Source organism: Chlorocebus sabaeus, chromosome 8 (assembly GCF_047675955.1).
Source record: "Chlorocebus sabaeus isolate Y175 chromosome 8, mChlSab1.0.hap1, whole genome shotgun sequence".
In the NCBI taxonomy this organism is placed as follows: Eukaryota; Metazoa; Chordata; class Mammalia; order Primates; family Cercopithecidae; genus Chlorocebus; species Chlorocebus sabaeus.
The window spans coordinates 6,005,843-6,033,590 of record NC_132911.1 but is presented as its reverse complement, the minus strand read 5'-3'; positions in this window follow the sequence as shown (position 1 = coordinate 6,033,590).

The window sequence follows — 27,748 nt, the reverse complement described above, 5'->3', positions numbered from 1 at the left end:
TATTTAATTGGGTTGTGGTTAAGGCTAAGTCATGTTTAAGAACTTTTTCTCTCCCCTAAATTTGTAAAAAATAGTATATTTTCTTTTAAAAGAGTTAAAAATCTTTTATATTGATGTCTTTTAAATGCTTTATTATAAGTTATGGCATGATGCAAAAATAAAATTTATTAATTTTCATAATAATGACTAATTCTTTCAGGACTATTATTAAATTATTATTTTGCCCCGACATACTATACCATTATATTTATATTTGATATGATTATAGATCTGTTTCTAAGTTATCACTTCTCTTTCTCTGCCGTTGATATTCTACAATTTTACTGGATATATCTACAAGTGAATTTATTTTTGTTTGTCCTGAAGCATCCATTGTGCTTTCTGTATCTTTGCATTTGAGTTTTAAGTTGTAAAAAAATGTTCACTTATTATTGCTTTAAATAATACTTCTGCTTTATCTACCTTATTATCTCTACCTGGACTTTCACCTAGCCAAAAAGTACATATTCAGCTTATATCAAATTAGTCTCTTCTCCACTTTCATATTTTCTATCTTCATTTCTCTTTATGCTAATTACTTATTATTTTTTCCAGACCCAATTTAGAGTTCATTGTTTCCACTGAACAGTGTCTAATTTGTCATTTAACGCATCCATTGAGTTTTAAATTTAAGATAGCACAATTTTAATATGTGAATGTTTCTTTCTTTTCCTATCTTTATGTTTTCTTTTGAAAACTCCACGTTCCTTGTTTATTATTTTAGTTTCTAGTTTTTATTTGTTTAGACATTGTTTTCATTTTTATGTTATAGCTGTAACGAGTATCTTACACCTTAATTCCTTCAAAGTCTAAAGAAACAGTGGTTTCAGACCCTCATGTATGGTGGCTTTCTCATTGTATGTTAGTAACTTTTTATTGTTAAATTATAGTTGCTAGATTTTTATCTGCAGGAACATTGTTGGCTTAGCCCCTTTCAACAGTTAGAGCATGACTCAGAAATTTCAAATCCAGATCTTCAAATTTGCGGGGGGTCCCAGACCTAGTCTGGTCCAGCTGTTGGCTTCTGCATGCGTCTCAGAGGCCCCTCTCTACCTCTGGTCCCTACTCTCTGTGACTGCGTGGCGCTCTCTGTTCCTTTCGACTGTGTTTGTTATTTGGCTTTGAAGATGACATTCGTTTTCTGTGGCTGACATAATAAATTACCACCGTATGAATGGCTTAAAATAGCTGAAATTTATTTTCTCACTAAGGCCCAAAATGATGGTGTCAGCAAGGCTGCTATCTCTCAGGAAATTACAGGAAGAATCCTTCCACGCCTTTTCCACTTTCTGGTGGCTGTCGTCCTTCTTGCTTTTACATTTGAGATTCAGGGAGTAGATGTGCAGGTTTGTTACATGGACATATCGCGTGACGCTGAGGTTGGTGCTGCAAGTGAACTCATTACCCAGTTAGTGAACAAAGTATCTGAAAGGCGTTTCAATCCCTCCCTCCCTCCCCACTTTTGGAGATGCCAGTGTCTATCGTTCCCATCTTCGCGACATCATTCTTCGTGGCTGCATTTGTCCTGTCTTCGCATCCATCTTCACGTGGCCTTCTGTTCTGTGGCCACCGTCTCTTCTGTCTCTTATAAGTAGACTTGTCATTAGATATAAGGCTCACCTACTTAACCCACAATGATCTCGTCTCAGGATTAAGCTCAGCTGAGCTTAATTACACATACAAAGACCCTTTTTCCAAGTGAGATCACATTACAGTTCTCAGGAGTTAATCTGTAGACCTACCTTTTTGGGACCACCATTCCGACGAATACAGAGATTTCCCTTGGCTTCTGTGAGAAATGTCCTATCCTGGTTATGGTTTTATATTTTTAAGATTGCCCTTCAAAGTATACTGATTGTATAAAGCCCCTTTTTAAAAATTGCTTTCAGGAATATACGTTTTTGAGTCAGTATCATTTCAAACATCCTAACTCTCTCTGATTTGGGGCAAGACCATGGGTAAGGGTAGATATAGATATATAGGTAGATAGATACATCACCTTATTCATTATTCATTCAGTCAATGAACATTTGCTGTTTACCAAGGGTCCAGCTCATAGGCACTGTTGCACCAACTGAGAACGTAATAGTAAATAGTGAGTATATCAATGCTCGTGCTCTCAATGACAATACACGCCAGTGAGTTTTAAGTTTTAAGTTTTATATTATCATCACTTACCTTGAGTGCAAAGATCGTCACCTGCATTGGATCAACTCAGCAATCCCACCAGATGGAAACTACTATTACTAAAGGGGGGACATCATTAATACTCTTAAACATGATGTTATTTATAAGGTAAGTTTTTTGCTTTTAAACATCTTTGAGCTGATAGCCAAAAGATATATATTTTGATCTCAATTCTGCCACAGGAACACTGGGTAACGTTTGAGCATGTCCTTTAACTCTACTGGGATTGGGATTTCATTTGTGTAAAATGAGAAGTATGAATTAAATAATGAGTCAAAGCTTTTCTATTCTTGAAATTTTAGGTCAGTTGATAAAATAGACAGGAAGATATGATATTTACAGGTTAGATTAAATCCAGATACCATGGAGATATGGAAAACATGATCTCTATTCCACTACTGGGTGTATCTGTGTGTGTTATCTGATCTTTTCAGCTGAATTTATAGCTGCTGAAAACTAAAATTTTGAATCTGGGAAAATAATATCTCAAACCTTAGCAAAGAGCACAGATTGTACCGGTAGAATTCCATTGCACTAAGCTTATTGAGATGACCAAATAATTTTGGTGATATTGAATACAATTTACAGAGAGCCATTGTTCCAATATATTTGAGGTTCACACCATACAGGAAAGCACAAAACAAAATCGAAAAAAGCACAAAACACACACAAAAAATCATAAGGCAAGACAGCGGTCTTCAACATAGTGTCCTCTTCAGGAGCCTGTTCAATCAGCCCTCAGAGGTGTGGCCGTCCCTTCAGGACTCTGAGGTCTAGGAACTGGAGCTCCAAAGTCTGACAACTTCTAACTCAATGATTTAAGTCTTATTTAGTATGCTTAACTCTCCCCTATCTCACTCCACTCCATCCCACGGAACATCGTGTATAAATATGCAGCTGGGCTGTCAGCTTGATGTTGGGATGTGACAGCTTGCTGGCAGCTAACAAGCCACGCTCTAGATGACAAGTTAAATGCTGTCCCTGTGAGTGATTATGTGGCCTCATAAAATCAGCAAGTGAAGCATCATGGGACTGCATCACATGACAGGGCTCTGTTACAACGTGATCATCTGCACAGCCTATCACTGTGCTGACGGTAACATTTCTGTTATAACGTCATCATCTGCACGACCTATCACTGTGCTTATGGTAACATTTCTGTTACAACGTGATCATCTGCACAGCCTATCACTGTGCTGACGGTAACATTTCTGTTACAACGTGATCATCTGCATAGCCTATCACTGTGCTGACGGTAACATTTCTGTTACAACGTGATCATCTGCACAGCCTATCACTGTGCTGACGGTAACATTTCTGTTACAACGTGATCATCTGCACAGCCTATCACTGTGCTGACGGTAACATTTCTGTTACAACGTGATCATCTGCACAGCCTATCACTGTGCTGACGGTAACATTTCTGTTACAATGTGATCATCTGCACGCCTATCACTGTGCTTATGGTAACATTTCTGTTACAACGTGATCATCTGCACAGCCTATCACTGTGCTGACGGTAACATTTCTGTTACAACGTGATCATCTGCACGACCTATCACTGTGCTTATGGGTAACATTTCTGGTTGTCTTTTATACAAAAATACAAATTTTTAAATTCTTCTTTGGAACCCTAGTTTGATAAACCCTGATAAAAATATATTCATTACAGATCACACTTAGGTCACTAGACAGAGCTTGAACAAGGAAATGTTTTGTTAAGAATATTCAACATCACATTTGCTTTTGTAATAGGCAGTGGGGCTTTTCACTGATTTCCAGTTTTCTCCTCTGTCACAAGGAAAACTGAACTCTCGGTCTTCTTCAGTTTGGTTGAGGCTGTGGGACTAGTTCTGCTGTGTCTCAAGAGAAACATGATGATTTATTTGTAGAAGAAAAACATTTCAAGCTCTCTATTATTTTTCTGTTGACATTCTGGGTCGTGACTTGCCTTATTTGTTTATCTAATATTAACTGAGAGTAAATTACTCATTTAGTCATTCAATCAGACTTAATTCATATGCCCCACACACACAACTTCATCCCTGCTAGGCACTGTAGTATATGAACTCTGATCTTTGCCCTTAAGGAATTCTATTTTAGATACATTAATAAGAGTAAGACTTTGGACAGGATTATGATGAAATACTCAGGATGCAATGACAGAGAATGACAGCGCCTGACAAAAAATAGCCATTTAATAGATATTAGTTGAGTGAATGAAAGACAGTCTGAAGGAATAACATTTTAGATATCAGAAAGATGGAAAGAAGAGAACATGCTGGATAATGGGAATAAAGGTAAAAGAAAACTCCTGAATCAGTCCACGTAGAGGGGTCAGTAGACATTATTATATAAAAACGTTATAGTATAACATGCATACAATGTATGATAATATTATGTAATGTCTAATATTGTATGAAATATAATATATTCTTACACATAAGAACATACATTATAACATTATATAAAGTTATAAAATCTTATTGTATAATACCTTACAGTATATATTAATCTATAATAGCACATAGTTATAATTATTGATATAAATACCATTAGATATAGCACAATAATTAATATATGATATATTAATATAAAGGTAAATATAATATTATATAAACTTTGTAAAAATTGTTATATGAAAACATTGTTTGTCTTCAAAAAGTTTGCAAACTAGAAGGTGAGAATATAAAACAATTCAATAGTGTTAATTCAGTATGATGAGCACTACTTCCAAACAACTTTCATGGAAATCACTGTCAAATGAAAAGGCAGAGAAGTAAAGCCACTGATATTGCATTAGAAAGTCATTAATTACTAGTATTTACTGGTGCTTGAAATATACCAGGCACTTTTCAAATCGCTTTAAATATAGTAACCATTTGATACTCATACACAGCAAGTCTTAGAAGCAGGCCTGTAATATTATCCCCTTTTTCCAGATATAACAGATGAGCCAGAGTTGAGAGTTAAGTTCATGCACTCTTGTTTTAAAACTTCTTAAAATTATAGTGATTGTACTGCAATGTACATTGTACATTGCACATTGTACATTGTACATTGCACATTGTACATTGTACAATTTTACATTGCAGTACAATCACTATAAATACTTAATATTTGGGGGACATAGAGGACCTCTAAATATAAAGGACCATTGGATAAAGTCTGGAGAAGAGGCTTGGCCAAAGATATTTCAATGACCACAAGTAAGTCATATACATTTCATTTTCACAATCATTTAATGCTTTTTCTTTCTTTATTCTTAGACTAAATGTTGAATAAGCATACTTCTTTAAGAATTAGAAGTAGAGATTGCTGCAAAAAGAAGTTCCAATCTAAATGTCTTCGCAGTAAAAAGCTAAGATAGCATTTCTTAAGATTACAATTACCAAGTATTTATTTCAGAGGTGACATTAAAGAGAGCGAGTCATTATTAAAAACAATAGACTTTCAAATCAGAAAATAGGAAACAGTTTCAGACTGCAAATAGGAAATTCAGATCATAGACCATTAATATTACATTTGTAACAAAAAGATAATTAGTATTTATAGATTTTTACATATGAAGCTAATTTCTTTAATAGCAAAAAATAGTATCTTGAAATTATATCAGCTTGTATCTAAGGAATGTATAAATTTTCTCATATTAAGTGTCGATTAAGTGTTCTGTTTTCTTCTGTGACTCTATGTTTCTGTATTTTCTAATATTTCCAATGGAATTTGATATTATGTGTCAAATGATAATTTAATCTAAAATATAATTTATCAACCTATTTAAAATATTTAGTAAAATATTTCAAAGAAAACTTACACAGATGAATAATAACCTCCAAAAATATTTTACTGATTTTTTTCAATTAAAATACATATTTTTCTCTCAAAGTATTTTATAAAATATTTTACACACATTTTCATTTGCATACATTTCAAATATAAATATTGCCTATTTAAAAAGAAAACATAAATTATGTAGTGCATCTACCTAAAGTTTAGGAGAAAATCTCAAATGTGCTCACCTGTATGTATACATTTATTAAGAGGTCCCTAACAATTTTGTACTCACTGAATTGAAAATCAATATTAAATACAGAGACTTCCTTTATCGGTCATGTGTTTTTGTCTAAAATATCAAACACTGTATATTTAGACTTTAACAGGAGAATGTCAGATCTTCCAAGTCTCCCAAGTACTGAGAACCAAATAATGGGTCACATATATTTAGTTTGCCCACTTTTTAAGAGTAGTTCCAGAGTCAGAACATTTAAATTTGATCTCTTCTTTCTTTACTACAAAGAAAACAAATAATTACATTTACGTATTGCTTTATCATGTAAATTTAGGCTACATAAAATACATTTCAATTACTTGAAGATAAGAGGGAGCCTCAGATATAATTTGTAACTCATTCTTTTTATAGAAGAGAAAATTTTCAGAAAGGAGCGCAGGAGGAAATGCTTAACAGGGGATTTATAACCACGTCTTTGCTTCTGGGAATGTCTGAAGCAGACAAGTTTGAACTGGAGAGACTTCTTCGTTTTTTCATAGGAACAGTGAACTCATAATACACACATAGTTGGTATTTATCTGCCACTGAAACCAAAATGTATTCCACATTGAGACAGTGTACTCGAAGTTGCAATTGATAGTTGGGGTGGGGGAGGGAGAATGTCATCGTCTGTGGCTCCTTGTTTGTCTTCTCTCCTAAAAATGATGAAAGCTTGAGGTTGAGTAAAAACCAACGATTTCTTGGAGTTTGTTGTAGTGCTTTAGAGAGAGGTAAAAATCTCAAGTCGTTAAGAGTGAGGGATCAGGAAAGTCAGAGTAAACCAATTGCAAATGGAAACGACCCCCAATCATGACACAGGAAAAGTATATTTTGCACATTCGATGGAGGTTAGGTGGGGCAGGGATCTACTCAACACAGCCATTCAGGACCTCAGAATCGTGTTGCCCCATTCTCCTTTACGGTCACTGAGTCTTCTCTGTTCAGATAGTAAATGGGGAAGGTAAAAAAGCACAGAGGATTGCCAAAAGCTTTTAGAAGCCAAAGCTGGAAGAGAGATGTAAGATCCATCACACCTGTAATTGCAGCACTTTGAGAGGCCCAGGCGGGCGGATCACCTGAGGTGGGGAGTTTGAGACCAGCAAGTAAACATTCTTCTTTTTCATGATTCTTTTTAATCCTTAAGAGTTCACATAGTTCATTGGAACAGAATAGAGAAAACAGAAATTGACATAAATACGCCCAGCTGATTTTCAATTGAAGACTAAACTTTTCACAAAATGTTGCTGGACCAGTTACACATCGACAAGCAAAAAAGTAAACCTCAGTCTAAACCTTGCAGTTTACAAAGCATTGACTCAAAATGTGTCACAAACTAAAACGTAAAGCAGTAAGAATTTTAGGGAGAAAAATAGAGAAAATTTTCAGGATATAACACCAGGTAAAGAGTTCTCAGATTCCACATACAAAAAATCCATAGAAGAAAAATAAATACATAAACTAGACTTTATTATAATTTAAAATTTTTGTTCTGCACAACACTGTAGAGAACAAAAGAAAACAAGTTATAGCCGGGTGCAGTGGCTCCCGCCTGTAATCCCAGCACTTTCCGAGGCTGAGGCAGGCGGATCACAAGGTCAGGAGCTTGAGACCATCCTGGCTAACACGGTGAGACCCCGTGTCTACTAAAAATACAAAAAATGAGCCAGGTGTGCTGGCGGGCGCCTGTAGTCCCAGCTACTCAGTAGGCTGAGGCAGGAGAATCGCTTGAACCCAGGAGGCGGAGGTTGCAGTGAGCCGAGATTGCACCACTGCACTCCAGCCCAGGTGACAGAGGAAGACTCCATCTCAAAAATAATAATAATTAAATAAATAAATAAATAAATAATAAATAAAATATACAAGCTACAGACCTGGAGAAAATGTTTACAAACCACATATCCAGCAAGTGCACCAGTATGGAGAATATATTAATAACTCTTGAAACTCAATCTGTTTTTAAAAAATCAATCCAATGAGAAAACATGCAAAAAAAATGTGGCAGAGAGGGGAAAAACTATTATCTTTGCCTTACTCATGGCAAGGTTCATGGCAAAGGCCCCTCATTAAGAGAAAATCATAAACTTATTTAATATACATTTTATTTATGTATTTTTTTTTATTATTATACTTTAAGTTCTAGGGCACATGCAGGTTTGTTACATATGTATACATGTGCCAGGTTGGTGTGCTGCACCCATTAACTCGTCATTTACATTAGGTATATCTCCTAATGCTATCCCTCTGCACCCCCCTCACCCCATGACAGGCCCCTGTGTGTGATGTTCCCCTTCCCGTGTCCAAGTGTTCTCATCGTTCACACATGAGATATGGCATAGGAGCTTTTCAGAAATGAAGACTTCAAGAAAACAGGATATCTGTTTTTATATTATGTTTGATAAGGAGTGGGCAGCTGTGCCAAGCTATGATTGGACAAAGGGGTAAGATCTAATGTTAAACTGGGGGGTGCTTACCAAGGCCTGCTTGTTCACATTCTTCTCAGCATCTCTGAGTCTGTGAGGATAAGTGTGTTTCTTTCTTCCAGGAAGATACGTCTGGAATGAAGTTCTTTTTTTTTTTTTTTGAGACAGAGTCTCGCTCTGTCGCCCAGGCTGAAGTGCAGTGGTGTGATCTCGGCCTACTGCAACCTCTGCCTCCCGGGTTCAAGCGATTCTCCTGGCTGAGCCTCCTGAGTAGCTGGGATTACAGGCGCATGCCACCATGCCTGGCTAATTTTTGTATTTTTAGTAGAGATGGGGTTTCACCATGTTGGCCAGGCAGGTCTCAAACTCCTGACCTCGTGATCTGCCTGCCTCGGCCTCCCTAAGTGCTGAGATTACAGGTGTGAGTCACCGTGGAATGAAGTTCTTATAGCCAGTTTCTTAGTCCTGGGAATAGGTCAGTCGGCTTCATCAGTTACAGGTTGTGTCTCCTGGCAGGAGACTGCTGCAGAGGGCTATCTCCTAGGCTTGACTTCTACATGCTGTGATCAGTCAGGTATATCATAAGAGGCATTTCTGGGGAGACAAAAGCAAAGCAAAGATGAATGTTGAAAGCAAATTATAAACTCAATTTTGTAGTCCAGAGAGCAGAGCAGCCAGGCAAGATTTGCAGATGTGCTTGATGCATCTTCAGATGGAGTGAGGGCAGGCAGTGGCATTTGACGGACTTCTCTGGTTTTGTGTTTGCATCAGGTGTTCGGGTGACCTTTCTGTGTACCCCAACAGGCATGAAGGCTGCTATATATAAGCTGTTGTGATTTTTCTGAAGTCTATATCAAGATGTTCAGCTTCAGCTTGCAGGGCTTCAAGAAATTGAAGTTTTAGTGATTCCAAACCAAAGAATGGAAGAAAAATTGGAAATACCAGTTTGGAGAGTCATAGTTTCCCCAAACTATGAGGAAAAACTAGAAAGTTTAATGAGACTAAACTTATACCGTAAACAAATTCAGGATCCAGTCCAGTTTGTGATACATAGCAAACCTCAAAGACAATAAATAGGGCCTAGAAGCTAATAAAGCATGCACTTGAGTTTGCCATTGAAACATAATTGTCTTTCTACAGTCACCTCCATTTCTATGAAAGTAATCAAAATAGGATGAACTTACTCACAAAGTAAGTTTATTCTCATTAAACTTGGAAACTTATATGAATGCAACAGGACTAGTGACTAACCACAAAGACTCCTTTTAGGTTTGCTGTGTAGAAATTTTTCAATAAGAAATTTTAGAGTGGACTTTCAAAATCCTCTCAAGGCAGGTAAACCAAGACAGCTACTTGTCATCTTACTTTGCCTGCAATAACTGTAGATTTGAATGAACTTCCCACTTCTCAAGGTCCTCAAAATATCCTGAAGCTCCTTGGCCTGCTAGGAAGTTAACATTCCTTACATATCGTATATAAGGCAACCATTTAAGGGAAAGACAAAAAAAAAAAAAAAAAAGCAAAGATAAATTTTGAGAGCAAATTATAAACTCAGTTTATATAATTTTGGGATGCTCTCATGCAACTATAACTTAAAGAAGGTTTAGCATCACTTATTTGATAATGTTTCTCTTATAATTTAACATGGGAAATAAATCTAATTAGTTGAACATCTTTCTTTTGTAAGGAGAAAAAAACAGATTCTTTTGACATATTCCAGGGGCTTTTCTGGAAACTTCCAAATTTAGTTTGTGGTCAAAAAGACTTAATTTAAAATGTAATCTGGGGAAGTCATACATGTGTATGAGGACCATGTATGCAGGGTACCAAGCCAGTTTATTGTTAAGGGACGTTATTGTCTCCATAAAGTCAATCTTAGTTTCTTAAAATCACCCGATTATATCTGAAATACATCTTTCCAGTCATAGTCTTGGTAATATAACCAGTGTTTCTAATTTTGTCCTGTTACAAGGAGAAACGATTCTTTTTTTTCTTTTTTTTTTTGAGACGAACTCTTGCTCTTGTCCCCAGGCTGGAGTATGATGACATGATCTCAGCTCACTGCAACCTCTGCCTCCCAAAGCAATTCTCCAGCCTCAGCCTCCTGAGTAGCTGCGATTACAGGCACTCGCCACCACGCCCGGCTAAGTTTTGTATTTTCAGTAGAGACGGGGTTTCACCATGTTGGCCACGCTGGTCTTGAACTCCTGACCTCAGGTGATCCACCCGCCTTGGCCTCCCAAAGTGCCGGGATTACAGGCATGAGCCACTGTGCCCGGGCAGGAGAACAGATTCTTATTGAACTTATGCAAATAACTATATTGCAATAAAAATAAAAATATTCATGAATAATTTCCAAGTTCTGGAGGGATCAGGTAGAGAGAAAAAGTAATTGTTTCAATTTTGTTTACAAAAGCAGACTTTACCAAATTTTTCCAAGCTACAGAGAGTTCAAGAGTAAATTTTTTTTAAAACATTTTCTTAAATCTAGAAAACCAAACATTGAAGAACTGGCCATATTTTAGACAAAATCATTAAAAACTTACAATTATTCTATTAGTTCATCCAGTCTCGTGTAATTAATTTTTTCTGTGCTTGAAGCTGGAAGAACAGTTTTATAAACCCATCAGTTTCTTCATTAGAGTTCTCAAAATTCTTTCATAGTCCAATGGCAATATCTTAAAATTATCAGAAATCTGCACTCCAGAGTACTTTCAGAGTCTTTTTCACAAATCTCTTTGAAAAAGAAGTAATTTTGGATTGTAGATCATTGTAAATGCTTTCAGAAAAGAAGCAAAGTAAAACAATAATGTCTGTGAATGACAAAAGATTTAAAACAACCATGCTTAAAAACCTAGTGAGACTTTATTATAACAATGATGCAATTGACAAGTATATTTGGTTATTTATGTGGTATTAAAAATTTTTAAATACTAACCAAAATTGTGACTATTAACATTATACCAGGACATATCTAATTTCTAGGAATTTGATATAATTTTGGAATGCTCTCATGAAAATATAACTTAAAGAAGGTTTAGCATCACTTATTATTTGACAATGTTTCTCTTATAATTTAACATAGGAAATAAATCTAATTAGTTTAACGTCTTTCTTTTAAAAGGAGAAAAAAAAAAACAGATTCTTTTGACATATTCCAGGGACCCTTCTGGAAACGTCCAAATTTAGTTTGTGGTGAAAAAGACTTAATTTAAAATGTAATTTGGGGAAGTTGGTCAGAAATTCCAAAAGTTTGTAATACTTGGTTAAATATGATGTAGGTTTTATATTATATCAAAAAGGCAATAAAAGATATTAAAGGCAAATACAGACGGTTATACATTCTGTAGTTTAAAACCATTTCATAATTTTTAAAAACATGTGATTCCTTATAATATATCTCATGTTTATTAACAGCCTCAAATATATTTTATATTTTTGTGGAATGTGTAAAGCCAAAGGTAGATAAATTTATCTTCCTCTTAGTTAAAAATTTTCCAGACAATTAATGAACATTTATTACTTAATTTAACTTAGAATAAGGTAAAGGTTTCAAATGACCAAAATAATTTTAAAATTATTTTAGGTAGACTTTTTTTATAAAATGTAATTAGTGTTGACATTTTTTAAATAAACTTTATCCCACTTACATTCCCTTAATTCACTCATACTTAACAATTATACCTGAACTGCCTATGAACATCTCATAAGATATTAAATAAAGCTAGCCATATCTGAAGTTATTTCTTTTGTTGACAAATCATGCAAATATTAAAAATATCACAGAAGCAAAGAAACTAAATAAAGATAAACATAGTTCTCTCTTTTTCTCTTCCAGATTGTCATGCATCAGCAATTCAGTTTTCTTGTGCGTTTTCCTCTTCGACTGGATTTATAGTTTGATCATTTCAAACATTTGTTTGACCATTAAACCTAGGAGAAAATATGTCTGCATTATATATAATGTCAACCCTTCTTTTTTTTTTTTTTTTTTTGAGATGGAGTCTTACTCTGTCACCCAGGCTGGAGTGTAGTGGTGTGATCTTGGCTCACTGCAACCTCTACCTCCCAGGTTCAAGCAATTCTCCCTGCCTCAGGCTCCCAAGTAGCTGGGAGTCCAGGAGCCTGCCACCACACCCAGCTAATTTTTGTCTTTTTAGTAGAGACAGCGTTTTGCTATGTTGGCCAGGCTGGTCTCGAACTCCTGACCTCAGGTGATTCACCTGCCTTGGCCTCCCAAAGTGCTGGGAGTACAGGCGTAAACCACTGCACCTGGCCTAATGTTAACCATTCTGAATACATTTTTCTTTCAACTTTACCAAAAATTTTAAAGTAATCTTATTTCTTAAAGATTTACCCCCTAAGCATGTAAACTTGAAAAAAACTTTTGGGTTAGTTTATATTTTTCTGAAAGTTTTAGGAGTACTTCAATGATATGAGCACTCATACGTCCCTGAGCCAATTGCAATTTATCTCTTTTATGGGAGTTTATAAATTAATCTGGTAATGTCATCTAGAAGTTAAAAAAAATCACATAGACATAACATGCAGATGTACATGTAGACATAAACATACATAAGCATGCAGATAGATGCAAAATGTTATCGAATTTATTATAAAATGGTATCCATGTGCCAGGTATGATACTACAAAACTCAGTGGTTTATTAAAAAAAAATCTGATCTAAATTGTGTTTCTGGTAGATGAAACAAGATTTACCTATTGAAATGGCTAAAGCTTTTTACTAATATTGGTGGGAAAGACAATATTTTTTTATTTGCTCAGTTTCCAAATACTTTTCTTTTTCATTCACTTCTGATGATCATCCCCTTGAAGTTTGTATTTCAAAAAGATAACTATCAGGTTTTGGAGAAGACAGTAGAAAATTTCCATTTCAAAGATACAGAGAATGAATCCAAGTTTTCTCCTGGAAGGAGTTTTATGACATGTTTGCTTATGATCAGAGGCCAATCTTGTGGAGATTGTGAGGAAACATCTATTGCGGTTTTTCAGTCTATTTCTAATTAACTTTTTTTTTTTTTTTCTTTTCAGCCTCAGTTAGTTGCTTTTGGGGAGACTAGAGTCTCTTTTTTTTTTTTTTTTTTTTTTTGAGACGGAGTCTTGCTCTGTCACCCAGGCTGGAGTGCAGTGGCCGGATCTCAGCTCACTGCAAGCTCCGCTTCCCGGGTCTACGCCATTCTCCTGCCTCAGCCTCCCGAGTAGCTGGGACTACAGGCGCCCACCACCTCGCCCGGCTAGTTTTTTGTATTTTTTTAGTAGAGACGGGGTTTCACCGTGTTAGTCAGGCTGGTCTCGATCTCCTGACCTTGTGATCCGCCCGTCTCGGCCTCCCAAAGTGCTGGGATTACAGGCTTGAGCCACCGCGCCCGGCCTTAGAGTCTCTTGAGAGCAAAGTTCAAGTGACTAGAGGGCTGGAATAGAAAAAAGCCAGACAGGTAGAGAGATAGAGGAAGTAGGGATTTTAAGGGGGGACATATCAAGGACTTAAAAGAACTGAACACAAGACTGGAGGTGGCAAGAGGAGGAAGCTAGAGCAGAAGAAAATAGAAAAAAAAAAGAGGTCTTAGAGGAGCCAGTTTAGAGTCTAACCCAAGAGTTCAAGTTCCAATAGAAAGATGTGGGCAGAGTTGGTGTGGCATGGAGTTAGCAGTGGCTAAAGAATCCCAGTTGACTGAGAAGGTCTAATGTGAAAAGCAGAATTAAAAGAAAAAAATCATAGAGTAGTTAAAAATATCAGCTTCCAATTAAAATGGCTTGTAACCATAGAGCTCTTAAAAAGTAATGTTTTTTTGTTTTTGTTTTTTGTTTTTTTTTTTAAGACGGAGTTTTGCTCTTGTTGCGCAAGCTGGAGTGCAATGGCGCGATCTCGGCTCACTGCAACCTCCGCCTCTCAGGTTCAAGGGATTCTCCTACCTCAGCCTCCTGAGTTGCTGGGATTACAGGAAAGCGCCATCATGCCCGGCTATTTTTTTGTATTTTTAGTAGAGACGGGGTTTCACTATTTTGGCCAGGCTGGTCTCGAACTCCTGACCTCTGACCTCAGGTGATCCGCCCACCTCGGCCTGCCAAAGTGCTGGGATTACGCGCGTGAACCACTGAGACCGGCCAAAAAGTTATTTTAAATATCTTATTACCAGGTTTCAACTGGGACTAACAGCAAATATTCCTGACAGTGTTGAATTTCTTCTTTTCTCTTCTTCTTTTAAATCAAAGATTTCTATCAAGTATTTCATAACCAACACCAATAAACCTTTTATGACTTGCATATCGACCAAAGAGTTTGACTCAAAAAAGATGCTAAAGAATGCAGCTCTCCCAAGATACAACACCACTATCAAAGACATCCAAAAGAATAAAAGTCACAGAACCACACCCTGAGAGGTGGAAACACTCAATCTGTCAGCTGCAAATGGGGTGCCTCTCACATTTCTCCCCAGCCACATTCTCAGGACCTTCCAACCTGAAGCCGGCTGCCTACACACAAAAAGCTGACAACTTGACCACCTCAAAAAGTGAAAAGCCAAGCAAAGTTTTCAGGACACAAAACAAGACAGATGAGAGCAATTTGCTGTCCCTGGGAGTGAAAAGATTAATAACAAATAGATATCCCCACACCAGATTTATGCAAGAGTAACAACAGAAACAAATGATTTTCTCCTGTTAATCTGAATTTAGATTCAGTGAAACCCCGTCTCTATTAAAAATATAAAAAATTAGCCAGACGTGGTGGCGGGCATCTGTAGTCCCAGCAACTCAGGAGGCTGAGGCAGGAGAATGGCGCGAACCCGGGGGGCGGAGCTTGCAGTGAGCCGAGATCGTGCCACTGCACTCCAGCCTGGGAGACAGAGCAAGAGTCCGTTTCAAAATAAAAAACAAAGAAACAGGAAAACTTGCACATTTTTATGCAAGGCTTGATAAATAGTGGATAGTTGTGTAGAAATATGATTGGCTAAGGGGATATAATTCAGTGGTAACAAACTGGGGGGAACTTAGCAAGGTGTACTTGCTCAGATTCTTAGTATCTCTGTGTCTTTAAGGATAAGAATGTTCCTTTCTGGCTCCGTACGGTGGCTCATGCCTGTAATCCCAACACTTTGAGAAGCCACGGCGGGCGGATCACTTGAAGTCAGGAGTTTGAGACCAGCTTGGCCAACATGGTCAAACCCCATCTCCACTAAAAATAAAAAATCAGCTGGGCGTGCTGGTGGATGCCTGTAATCTCAGCTACTTGGGAAGCTGAGGCAGGAGAATCACTTGAACCCGGGAGGCAAAGGTTGCAGTAAGCCAAGATCGCACCATTGCACTCCAGCCTGGGTGACAGAGTGAGAGACTCCATATCAGAAAAAAAAAAAAAAACGTTGCTTTCCTCCAGGTGTAAGGAGGGAAGCTCTGGGATGAAGGTTTTATGAGCTAATTCAAAAAGGAAGTTCAGAGAATCCTTTTATGTCCTGCTTCAGGGGGGAATATTGAGACTTTCCTGTTTCTGCTGTTTTCACAAATGCCAAGGGGCCATATTTTGGGGTATTCTGTCCTGAACCCCATCAAAGACTCAAAAAAGCATATAAATGAAGAGGACATGTATACTGCGAATAAGCATATAGAATGATATTCAACATCATTAGCTGTTTGAACAATGAAAATTAAAACCTAAACCAGATAACACTGCATACCTATAAGAATGGCTACAATTTAAAAAAGGCCAGGCACGGTGGCTCATGTCTGTAATCCTAGCACTTTGGGAGGCCATGGCGGGCCGATCACCTGAAGTCAGGAGCTCAAGACCACCCTGGGCAACATGGTGAAATCCTATTTCTACTAAAAATACAAAAATTAACCAGGCCTGGTGGTGCACACCTGTAATCCCAGCTACTCGGGAGGCTGAGGCATGAGAATCACTTGAGCTCAGGAGGTGGAGGTTGCAGTGATCCGAAATCATGGCACTGCACTCCAACTAAAGCAACAGAGCAAGACTCTGTTAAAAAAAAAAAAAAAAAAAAAAAAAAATCGTGACATGAAAGTCAGGGAACCTGCATCACTCACACAATGCTACTGGGAATGGAATAGAGTGTAACATGGGGCCGGGCGCGGTGGCTCAAGCCTGTAATCCCAGCACTTTGGGAGGCCGAGACGGGCGGATCACGAGGTCAGGAGATCGAGACCATCCTGGCTAACACAGTGAAACCCCGTCTCTACTAAAAAATACAAAAAACTAGCCGGACGAGGTGGCGGGCACCTGTAGTCCCAGCTACTCGGGAGGCTGAGGCAGGAGAATGGCGGGAACCCGGGAGGCGGAGCTTGCAGTGAGCTGAGATCCGGCCACTGCACTCCAGCCTGGGCGACAGAGCGAGACTCCGCCTCAAAAAAAAAAAAAAAAAAAAAAAGAATGTAACATGGTAGGCATTCTCTGGAAAACAGGTTGGAAGGTTTTGGAAAAGTCAAACATATAACTACCACATGACACAGCCATTGCACCTTGGGGCATTTATTTCAGAGAAATGAAAATCTGTACATACATTTTTGTAGCAGCTTTACCCATGACAGCCCACACTGTAAACAGCCTAGATATTCTTCTACAGTGAAATAGTTAGTGATCATGTGGACAACCATACTGTGAAATAAAAGAACTGGAGCTACTGAAGCTCACAAGTTGGATTACTTTCCATAGAATTATGTTGCATGTAAAAGCCAGTCTCAAGAAGTTACACACTGTATAAAGCTATTTACATAGCAGCCTAGAAATGGCAAAATTAAACAAATAGAGAATAGATAAGTGGTTGCTGGGATGAAAAAAAATAGAGGACGGAGAGAGATGAGTAGGAGGGAAACAGATGTGCTTTACAAGAACAAGCTGGGAAGTTCTTGTGGTGACAGATCTGCTTTGTCCCTCAGCTGCCTTGATATCAGTATCCTCATGATATTGCACTATTATATTGCAAGATGTTACCACTTGGTTAAAATAAATACCTTTTTCTTATTTCTAACAACTGCATGTAAATCTACAATTATCTCAAAATAGGTTAATACAACATTTTTGCTTTACTGGAGAAAAATTAGCATGTAATAACAAGGTTTTCAGTATGTTCATATTTTCACATCACTCATGTTTGAAGTCAATGTTTGATTAAGATGAGCACCAAACATTATGATTTTTATACTGCATGTATTTTATCTGTAGTTATTTATTTTTTATTTTTATTTTTTTTTTTGAGACAGAGTCTTGCTCTGTCGCCCAGGCTGGGGTGAGTGGCGCCATCTTGACTCACTGCAAGCTCCACCCCCCGGGTTCCCGCCGTTCTCCTGCCTCAGCCTCCCGAGTAGCTGGGACCACAGGCGCCGCCACTGCGCCCGGCTAATTTTTTGTATTTTTAGTAGAGACGGGGTTTCACCGTGTTTGCCAGGTTGGTCTCGATCTCCTGACCTTGTGATCCGCCCGCCTCGGCCTCCCAAAGTGCTGGGATTACAGGCGTGAGCCACCGCGCACGGCCTTACCTGTAGTTATAAATTAAACAGATGTTAAGCTTTCACCTTTAAAGCTATGTTTCTGAAATACTAATACAAATGCTTTTTACCTGAAAGCTGAAAACATGTTTACATTTCTACTAAAATTTCAGGTTTCTTAAATAAAATGGAGGAAATGTTTTATTCAACTTCACATTTAATACTTGAGTAATGATGAGAGCAAATAGACATATATGTACTTATTAATTAAATTTTGATGGCAAGCATTTTTTCTGAATTCAAAAATAATAAAATTGGGAACATTATGTCATAGTTGTCTCTCTCTTTTGAATAAGTACCTTCTTTACTAATAAAAACATATTGGTATTGAAACATTAGTTTCTTATTCTCCTAATACAATAGAAGATTTTCTCCATTAATTATATGACTTTTTGAAGTGGAATCCTGAAGGCTTAGCTCATTTTGAGGTGGTTTTGGAGCATAACCTACATTTACTGGAAAGCAGGCTTATAATTTCATGTTCATTTTACAAACAAATGGCATATTCTATTCTGAGCAACTGTACAAATCAATATATTTTTGTCATATTAGAAATGGTCACATTTGTTTTTCATTTTTAGTAAAATTCAAATACTGTCAGAGAAAATTACTTTCAAAATCATAAAACTTTAGACTCTTAAACATCTTTAGCAGTGCTTTCTTTAAAATAAACTACTTTTGAATCTTGGGATTGAACTTGGATTGATGTTTGACATTACTTCTTCAAGGAATTAATTGGATTGGATTTAGTGTCTTCATTTCTTTATTCTGAAATTGCTTCTAGTTCCTCTCCCTTACTTCCATCTCTTTTTCTCTGAAATAAGGGCAGGGAAATCAGTTTATTCTTATTTTTCTGAAGTACCCAGATGCAGTGTACTCTCATTGTGAAGGGCCTTCACAAGCAACAGGCAATGGCAGTAGTGAGTCCTCAGATTGAAAAATCCACAGTAAAAACTACTGGAAATTATAGTTCAAGCTTTGATAAGCCCTACTTCAAACAAGAAAGTCTGGGAATACTGAAAAAAAAAAACCTCAAAAAGTTAAATATGTATTGCTATATTCAGCAAGTCTTGGGTCTGAAGTTTATACATATAGGTTTAGAAAACAGATTGTAGTAAGCACTGAGGGTGACCCCTCGTTTTGGTAACAATGACTGTCATTAACTAGACTCTCAAGAGATTCCTATATACAAAAGCTTATGGATTTTTATGTGGACCAGAAGTCTATCAGTGTATTCTTTACCCAGCTGCAATTTTAAAGCAGAAGATTGTTAAATGGCATAGACTGAAAGGAATTAAACTTGTAGCTGGATGCCAGTCAAACCATACACCTTGAGAGACAAATGCAACCAGGTTCATAATAGACAAAGATTTGCCACAGAATAAAGACATCTTTCTAGAGCCAAGATCGAATGGGAAGCTGCCCAATTAATCTCATTTGAGTAGCACATTCCATACAAATAAATAATATCAGGATGTCTTCAAGTCTCACTACCTCAGCCCACTTTGTGTTGCTATAAAGAATACTTGAGAATGGGTAATTTATAAAGAAAATAAATTACTTGGCCTATGGTTCTGGAGGCTGGGAAGCTCAAGGGCATGGTAGCAGCTTCTGGCGAGGGCTTTTTTCACTGTGTCAAAACATGACAAAGGGTGTTACATAGTTAGAGGACAAAAGCAAATGTGTCAGCTCAGGTCTCTCTTCCCCTTGTAAAGCCGCCAGTCCAATCATCAGGGCCCCATCCTGATGACTTTATCTTATCCCGAAAATCCTGTTTCCAAACAACATATGAATTTGGAGATAAAGTTTTCAACACATGAAATTTGGGGGAGATAGCATTCCACTCCAGCCCCCTAAATTAACATTATTCTCATATGCAAAATACATTTATTCCTTTCCAGTAGCCCCAAAGTCTTATTTCATTAGGCAGCAATTTAAGGTTCAAAGTCCTGAGTCCCATCTAAATCAGATATGGGTGAGACTCAGGGCACAATTTATCCTAAGGCAAATTTCTTCCAGCTGTGAGCCTGTGAAATCAAACAAATTATGTACTTTCAAAATACAATGGTGGAACAGACGGAGGATATATATTTCTATTCCAAAATGGGGAAAGAGAAAATAAAAAAAGAACTTGTCTCAAGGAAGATTAGAATCCAAAAAGGAAAACGTGAAATCTCAAAACTTCAGAATGATTTTTCACTCTGCATACTGCCTCCCAGACACACCAGAGTGAGTGTCAGGTCCCCAAGGCCTTGGGAAGCTCACTCCCCGTGTCTTTTCTTGGCTGAGCCCGTGCTTCAGCTCTCCTAGGATGGCATTGCCTACTGGCAGCTTTGCAGTTCTGAGGTCTCATTGGTGGTCCTGCTGCCAAGGCTGCAGTAGGTATTGCCCTGGTAGGACCTCTTTGTGACAGCTTCGACCCCACATGCACTCAGCGTTGCCCTAGTAGGGTTCTCTGTGATGACTTCATGCCTGAAACAAGTCTCTGCCTGGGATCCCAGTCTGTCCTCAACATCCTTTGACATCTAGGTGAGGAAGAAATGGCTCCATAGCTCTTGCATTCTGCGAGCCTGTAGAGTTAGTGCCACCTGGACACTGTCAAGGCTTAAGGCTTGTATCTTCCAGAATGGAGAATCAAGCCACACTAGGGGCAACCTAGAAGCACTGTGCTAAAATTTAGGGAACAAAGACCTGAGATGGCCCTGGGAAGTAAGCCCAGGGAGGGCCTAGGACTATCCCCCCAAATCATTCTGACCTTCTAGAGCTCTGGGCCTAAGATGGAACTCTCAAAGATCGCTGAAATCCCTTCTAGGTCTTTTTCCCATTGTCTTGATAATCCCTTCTATTAGCACTCATCCCTTTAGCAAACAGTTTCTGGGATACACCCTTGATTTCCTCTCCTAAATATGCTTTTTCACTCTTTACCAAATGGCCAAGCTGAGAATTTTCCAAATCTTTCAGATCTGCTACCTTTTTAATTAAAAATTCTGTCTTTAAATCATCTCTCTTCTCTCATATTTTACTGTGAGCCGTTAAAAGTAGCCATGCAGCAGTTCTATGTTTTGTTGCTTAGCTATTTCTTCTACCTAGTATCCTAGTTTATTGCTTTTAATTTCTGCCTTTTATGAAACTTCAGGGCATGGGGCTAATTCAGCCGTGTTCTTTGCTATGATACTACAAGGATGACCTTTAGTTTCCAACACCTACTTCCTCATTCTCATCCGAGGCCTCATCAGAATCATCTTTACTCCTTATTTCTACCAGCATTCTGATCACAACCACTTAAGTAATTTCTGAGTAGTTGCAGGGTTTCCCTGTCTTCTGAGCCATCAGAATTGCCCTCCACACTCCATTTGCAGCCTTCTATGCTTGTGCTAGGCTGCTCCTGCACATTATCCAGTTACAAAGCTGCTTCCACAATTTCAGGTAATTGTTATAACCACCTTGCTGTTAGTACCAATTTTTTTGTCTTAGTCCATTGTTTTCTATTGCTATAAAAGAATTTCTGAGACTGGGTAAATTGTAAGGAAAAGTAGTTCATGTGACTCATAGTTCTGGAGAACAGGAAGTCAATGGACATGGCGGCAGGGCAAGTGTGTGCACATCAGCCCAGGTCCGCGTTGATCTTCTAAAGATACTAGTCCCCTCATGGAGGTCCTGCCTGATGACCTTATCTAGTCCTATTTCCTTCCAAAGGAGTCAGCTCCAATCAACATATACATTTGAGGAATAAGTTTCCAACCCTTGAAATTTAGAGGACATATTGGAGCCGTGTCACTGACCCTCAAAATGCCATCTTTCTAAAGTTACATCAGCAAATTTGATTCTGGTACATTTATGCTGACTTCCTAAATTTACCTACATAGATGCCCACTTTTTGGGGTCTAGGAATCAGAGGACTTGTGACACTGAGAAAGTTACTTCTCTGTACTTTACTTTCTCTTGCAGAAATGAGATGATAAGAACTGGCCTACCTATATTGGTGTATACTTTGATATCAACATACTCTTTGCAAACTCTTTAATTTTGGAAACAGAAAATTTAAATACATTATGGGACTAGTAAATGAATTTTCCATTTTTTTCCTCTTTTGATTTTCATTTCTTGGAAATTTTATTACAAGAAAACTTAAAGTTGGGCTGTGTGCAGTGACTCATGCCTGTGATCCCAGCACTTTGGGAGGCCAAGGCAGGAGGATCACTTGAGGTCAGGAGTTCAAGAGTAGTAGTAAATGGTTATAGAAATATTTGAATTACCTTTCCCTAGGGATCAATGCTAAAAGAGGTTCTTTAAATGCACATGAGTAAGCAGATAGAGAGATTGTTCAAAGGGTGTAATATAAACAGACAGTCCATATAATGTTCTTTTTAGTAATGGAAATAGTGTTCAACAGTATGTTTGAAATAAATAGAAAGGAGCCAAAAGCTTGGGTACTAGCATGACAGAAGATCATAACAAAAGACTTGATTGTCACATTGAGTAATTAGTCATTTATCTCTTCTTCTTTGTATTTAACCTAATTTTCACAATGTTTTTTATTCTACCTGAATGTTGTTGTGAAAAAGAACAGGAATAGATGAGCATGACCTGACCACAGCAGTCCAATATCTGATCTCTCCCTTCCCTCATGCACAGTTCTTAATAAAATAAGGTGAGCGCTCTTAGTCTGCGGAATCTAAACCATAGCTGGTGTCCTTGAGAGAAGGGATCCTGGGTCTGCAGGAGTTTCAGCATTTCAGACTCAGCACTCTAAAAACGGAATGGAATTGTACTCAGAGAACATAGTCACAGCTGTCACATACCCTCTAAAAATATCATTTCTTGGCCACATCTTCATTACCAGCCACCTTCAGGTGTAAGGGGTTTGAAGCTGGGCAAGTTAGGGAAGGGAGAGCCTGCAAATATGCTTGGATAAGCCAGAGTGAATTCCAGAAAAGCAGCCACAACCCAGGCCCTGCAAGTTAATAACAGGAACCATTCCAGAATGTGTAGTTTCAGAAATCATTTGAAGTTCTGCTTTTTGGAAAAAGAATACAAAGTTACATATACAAAAATGAATATTTATTTACAATACAACTTATTTAAATGACAAAAATCTATTATGAGCCAAAGCAGGAAATATCTGGAAAACTTAAAGAGGATAAATCTAGTAACTTTGATGAAGAAGTTTCTCTAAAGATACAAACTACCGAAGAAGAAACAGAAAACCTATGTAGCTCTAAATCTGTTAGAGAAATAGAATAGTAGATTTTGTAGCTAAAATTTGTTTCTCTGAAAAATGTCCAGGTCCAAGTGCCTTCACTAATGAATTCTACCAAACATTTAGGGAAGAAATAATATCAGTCTTATGTAAAATCCTCTGGAAAACTGAAGAGAAGGGACAGGACGCAGTTCATTTAATGAAGTCAGCACTACACGCATGTCAAAACCAGGTGAAAATATGACGAGAATACAACAGAGCACTATAAATAGATACAAGCAGTTTTAAAGAAATTTCTAGCATATCTAGTATAATAATATATAAGAAAACATAATACATAATGAATAAGGGGGGTATATCCCAAGAATGCAAGGGTGTTTAACATTTGAAAAATCAATGTAATAAACATAGTAATGGAATAAAAATTATTTTTGGCCAAGCACAGTGACTGACGCCTATAAACCCAGCACTTTGGGAGGCTGAGGCAGGCACATCACGAGGTCAGGAGATCGAGACCATCCTGGCCGACATGGTGAAACCCTGTGTCTACTAAAAATACAAAAATTAGCTGGGCATGGTGGTGTGCACCTGTCGTCCGAGCTACTCAGGAAGCTGAGGCAGGAGAATCGCTTGAACCTGGGAGACAGGTATTGCAGTGAGCCGGGATGGCACCACTGCACTGCACTCCAGACTGGCAAAACAGCAAGACTCCATCTCAAAGCAAGCAAACAAACAACAACAAAAAAAACACACACACACAAAAAAAAAACAACGAATTTTTTAAAAGATCATATGTATATATGCAGGAAAAGAATTTCACAAAATTCAGCATCCATTCTTGGTTTTAAAAATACAAATTAGCAGACTAGGAATAAAAGAAAAATGTTTCAAACTGATAAAGGGCATACACAAAAACAGTTAACATCTTTTACAACAAATGGCCGAGTGATTTTCTCTTAACATCAGAAACAAAATAAGAATGTATACTGTCACCACATTAATTCAACATTGTGTTGGAAGATCTAGCCAGTGTAGTAAGGCATGAAAAAATAAAAAAGAGAAAAGAAGAAGCAAAAACATTCCACAAGCTATTCTATATAGAAAAGTATATGAATTTCACATAAAAAAGAAAGCTACTAGAATGAATAAATAAGCTAAGCAAGTTTTCAGGACGTAATATTGGTAAGCAACACTCAATTGTGCTAGCAACAAACAAATGAAATTTGAACTTAAAATTATAATATGCAATAGTATTAAAATATGAAATACTTGGAGATAAATCACTCAAAAGTTATGCAAAACTTTTATACTAAAAGCTGCAAAATATTGTTGAGAATAATTAGAACATATGAAGAAATACGTTATTTTTATGAATTGAAAGGCTGATTATAGTTAAAAAGTCAATTTTTCAAAATTGATCTATATATAGATGATTACCCCCAAAAAATTTCAGCAAAATTTGTTGGTATACATTGAAATATTAATTTAAAAATTTATGTGGTAATGCAAAGAAATATCCAAATAGCTTCGAGAAATGTGAACAAATCTGGAAGACTTACACTGTCTGACTGTCAGACTTATTATAAAGCTATAATAATCTAACAGGATAGTATTAGCATCAAGATAGACAAACATATAATTAGAATAAATCAATGATGGCCAGGCACGGTTTCTCACACCTGTAATCCCAGCACTTTGGGAGGCTGAGGTGGATGGATCACAAGGTCCAGAGATAGAGATCATCATAGCCAACATGGTGAAACTGGGTCTCTACTAAAAACACAAAAATTAGCTGGGCGTGGTGGCGCACACCTGTAGTCCCAGCTACTAGGGAGGCTGAGGCAGGAGGATCACTTGAACCCAGGAGGCAGAGGTTGCAGTGAGCCGAGATAACACCACTGTACTCCAGCTCTAGCCTGGCGACACAACGACTTTGTCTAAAGAAAAAACCAAAAACATAAAAACGAAAAACAAAAACAATGATTCTAGATAAACACTTATAGGTATATGGCCAATTGATTTTTAATAAAAATTCAATAGTCATTTTGTAAAAATAAATAAATAAATCTTTCTAAGATGCAAAAGGAAAGAAATATACCCTTAACTCCATCCCTCATATCACATATAAACACTAACTCAAAATATATCCCATCTAAACTATGAAACTTCTAAGAGAAAACATAGAAGAAAAACTTTGTGACTATAGTTTAGAAAAAAATTTGTATAGATACAACACCAAAAGAATAATCCCTAAAAGAACAAATCGATATATTGAACTTTATCAAAATTACAATTTCTGCTCTTCAAAAGACACTTCTGGGAAATGAAAAGACAAACTGAGAAAATGCTTGAGAATCAAATACCCCAAAACTCAATTTAAAAACCACTCTATATAACAATGGTCAAAACTTTGCAACAGACACTTCATCCAAGATGATATCTAGATAGTAATTTAGTCAATGAAAGGTAGTCAACTTTTAGTTATTTGTGGTTAATGCAAGTTAAAATCACAATGAGAAACCACTGCCCACCTATTAGAATAAAAATAGGTAAAATCACAATTAGAAACCACTACCCACCTATTAGAATAAGTAAAGATAGCTGGGCGTGGTGGCACGAGCCTGTAGTCCCAGCTACTCAGGAGGCTGAGGCAGGAGAATCGCTTGAACCTGGGAAGTGGAGGTTGCAGTGCACCGAGATTGTGCCACTGCACTCCAGCCTGGGTGACAGAGCAAGATTCTGTCTCAAACAAAAGAGGAATAGGGGCCGGGCGCGGTGGCTCAAGCCTGTAATCCCAGCACTTTGGGAGGCCGAGACGGGTGGATCACAAGGTCAGGAGATCGAGACCATCCTGGCTAACATGGTGAAACCCTGTCTCTACTAAAAAAATACAAAAAAACTAGCCGGGCGCCGTGGCGGGCGCCTGTAGTCCCAGCTACTCGGGAGGCTGAGGCCGGAGAATGGCGGGAACCCGGGAGGCGGAGCTTGCAGTGAGCTGAGATCGGGCCACAGCACTCCAACCTGGGCGACAGAGCGAGACTCCGTCTCAAAAAAAAAAAAAAAAAAAAAAAAAGAGGAATAGGAATAGAATGAATAAAGAAAAAAAAAAAGGCTGTCCATGACATATGTGGACAGGGATGTGTGGGAGCTAGAACTCTGCTACGATGTTGATGGGAATGTAAAATTATACCATCATTTTGGAAAACAGATCAAGCATTTCTTAAATAGATATTTATCATATCCCCATTTATTTCACTCCTAGATGTTTACCCAAGACGAATAAAAGCATGTCCCCATTTAAAAACTTGTCCACAAATGTGCAAGGTAGTTTTATTCGTAACACACAAAGGCTGGAAAAAACGCAAATGTTCATCAAAAGGTGAGTGAATGGAGCATGACTAAGATGAAAAAGAAAGGAACCAGGGCTACAGCAACAGGGATAAATGTCAACATAAGCATGCTCATTAAAACAAGCTGTACAAACAAAGCAGATGGATTACTCTATATAAAAATGTAGGACGCACAAACCAACCTATCGTGAAAGCAGACAATGGTTGCTAAGTGTGGGGTCATGGACAGGCAAGAATGCAAGTCCAGGCAGCAAAGACGTGTGAGGAAACTTTGACGTGATGGATAGATTCAGTATGTGGATGGCAATGATAGTTTCACAGGTGCATACACACATCAAAACGTACCAATTATACACTTCAAACACATGCAGTTTATTTTATGGCAATTACATCTCATTAAAGCAGTTAAAAATCTCAAAAAAAAAAAAAAGTAAATGTAAAGAAGTTGACTTTCCATAAATAAAATACACACACAAATATAAATAATATAAAATTCCTGGTGCACATTAATAATATTTTTTCTGTATTTTCACAATCTCTGTTAAGTTTACATGTGGGATTGATTTTGTTGTATTTGTGTTTAGAAAACGAGAAAGATGATTTAGTCTCTACTATTTCTGGTCAGAATATCTTATAGATGCTTGGACGCATGCAAGTTTACACATGCAACTTTACACCTAGTACCCCTTACTTCAAGTAGAATGTTCTCAGAGACCTCGATGCTGATAAATTGTGTACCATTTACTTCCCATCAAAAAAGGAGTGGTTATTTGCTAGTTTCACTCCTGCCATAATACTACTGCATGGCAGAACTATGCCAAACACAGAAGTTTAGATAAAAACTGTCCATTGTCATGAGTCTCCTGGCTGGCGGGCATTTGACTGTCCTGGGTAGGCTCCGCTAGATGGCTGGGGCAACTCTGCCTGTCTCTGAGGTTCTGTGGATCACTCAGGGTCTCTATTGCATGCTGTCCTTGCCCTTGTC